Source organism: Aegilops tauschii, chromosome 3 (assembly GCF_002575655.3).
Source record: "Aegilops tauschii subsp. strangulata cultivar AL8/78 chromosome 3, Aet v6.0, whole genome shotgun sequence".
NCBI lineage: Eukaryota > Viridiplantae > Streptophyta > Magnoliopsida > Poales > Poaceae > Aegilops > Aegilops tauschii.
In genome coordinates this window covers 471424468-471427045 of record NC_053037.3, presented here as the reverse complement: position 1 = coordinate 471427045, position 2578 = coordinate 471424468, and positions in this window count along the sequence as shown.

Here is a 2578-nt window from a genome sequence, read left to right as displayed (position 1 = left end):
TCATGAAGACACAATGATGGAGATCATGGTGTCATGCCGGTGACGAAGGTGATCATGCCGCGCCTCGAAGATGGAGATCAAAGGCGCAGGATGATATTGGCCATATCACGTCACTTTATGATTTGCATGTGATGTTTGTCATGTTTACATCTTATTTGCTTAGAACGACGGTAGCATAAATAAGATGATCCCTCACTAAAATTTCAAGAGACGTGTTCCCCCTAACTGTGCACCGTTGCGAAGGTTCGTTGTTTCGAAGCACCACGTGATGATCGGGTGTGATAGATTCTAACGTTCGAATACAACGGGTGTTGACGAGCCTAGCATGTACAGACATGGCCTCGGAACACAAGCAAAACACTTAGGTTGACTTGACGAGCCTAGCATGTACAGACATGGCCTCGGAACACAAGAGATCGAAAGGTCGAACATGAGTCGTATAGTAGATGCGATCAACATGGAGATGTTCACGGATGATGACTAGTCCGTCTCACGTGATGATCGGACACGGCCTAGTTTGACTCGGATCATGTATCACTTAGATGACTAGAGGGATGTCTATCTGAGTGGGAGTTCATTGAATAATCAGATGAACTTAATTATCATGAACATAGTCAAAAGGTCTTTGCAAATTATGTCATAGCTTACGCTTTAGTTCTACTGTTTAAGATATGTTCCTAGAGAAAATTTAGTTGAAAGTTGGTAGTAGCAATTATGCGGACTGGGTCCGTAAACTGAGGATTGTCCTCATTGCTGCACAGAAGGCTTATGTCCTTAATGCACCGCTCGGTGTGCTGAACCTCAGCGTCGTCTGTAGATGTTGCGAAACATCTGACATACACGTTTTGATGACTACGTGATAGTTCAGTGCGTAATGCTAACGGTTTAGAATTGTGGCACCAAAGACGGTTTTGAAACGTCGCAGAACATATGAGATGTTCCGAAGACTGAAATTGGGATTTCAGGCTAGTGCCCACGTCAAGAGGTATGAGACCTCTGACAAGTTTCTTAAGCCTGCAAACTGAGGGAGAAAAGCTCCATCGTTGAGCATGTGCTCAGATTGTCTGAGTACTGCAATCGCTTGAATCGAGTGGGAGTTAATCTTCCAGATGAGATAGTGATGGTTCTCCATAGTCACTGCCACCAAGCTATTAGAGCTTCGTGATGAACTATAACATATCAGGGATAGATATGATGATCCTTGAGAAACTCGCGATGTTTGACACCGCAAAAGTAGAAATCAAGAAGGAGCATCAATTGTTGATGGTTAGTAAAACCACTAGTTTCTAGAAGGGCAAGGGCAAAAGGGATACTTCATGAAACAGCAAATCATTTGCTGCTCTAGTGAAGAATCCCAAGGTTGAACCCAAACCCGAGACTAAGTGCTTCTGTAATGAGGGGAACGGTCACTGAAGCAGAACTACCCTAGATACTTGGTAGATGAGAGGGCAGGCAAGGTCGACAGAAGTATATTGGATATACATTATATGAATGTGTACTTTACTAGTACTCCTAGCAGCGCCAGGGTATTAGATACCGGTTTGGTTGCTAAGTGTTAGTAACGCGAAATAAAAGCTGCGGAATAAACGGAGACTAGCTAAAGGTGAGATGACGATATGTGTTGGAAGTGTTTCCAAGGTTGATGTGATCAAGCGTCGCATGCTCCCTCTACCATCGAGATTGGTGTTAAACCTAAATAATTGTTATTTGGTGTTTGCGTTGAGCATGATTGGATTATGTTTATCGCAATATGGTTATTCATTTAAGGAGAATAATGGTTACTCTGTTTATTTGAATAATACCTTCAATGGTCTTGCACCTAAAATGAATCTCGATCGCAGTGATACACATGTTCGTGCCAAAAGATATAAATAGTAATGATAGTACCACATACTTGTGGCACTGCCATTTGAGTCATATTGGTATAGAACGCATGAAGAAGCTCCATGTAGATGGATCTTTGGACTCACTCGTTTTTGAAAGGATTGAGACATGCGAACCATGTCTATTGGTATATATGCGTGAAGAAACTCCATGCAGATGGATCGTTTGGACTCACTTGATTTTGAATCACTTGAGACATGCAAATCATACCACATGGGCAAGATGACTGAAAGGCCTCGTTTTCAGTAAGATGGAACAAGAGAGCAACTTGTTGGAAGTAATACATTTGATGTGTGCAGTCCAATGAGTGCTGAGGCACGCAGTGGATATCGATATGTTCTTACTTCACAGATGATTTGAGTAGATGCTGAGAATATTTACTTGATGAAACACAAGTCTAAATTATTGAAAGGTTCAAGTAATTTCAGAGTGAAGTTGAAGATCGTCGTGACAAGAGGATAAAATGTCTATGATATGATCATAGAGATATCTGAGTTACGAGTTTGGCACACAATTAAGACATTGTGGAAAGTGTTTCACAATTAATACCACCTGGAACACCACAGTGTGATGGTGTGTCCGAACATCATAACTGCACCCTATTGGATATGGTGCATACCATGATGTCTCTTATTGAATTACCACTATCGTTTATGGGTTAGGCATTAGAGACAACCGCATTCACTTTAAAAGG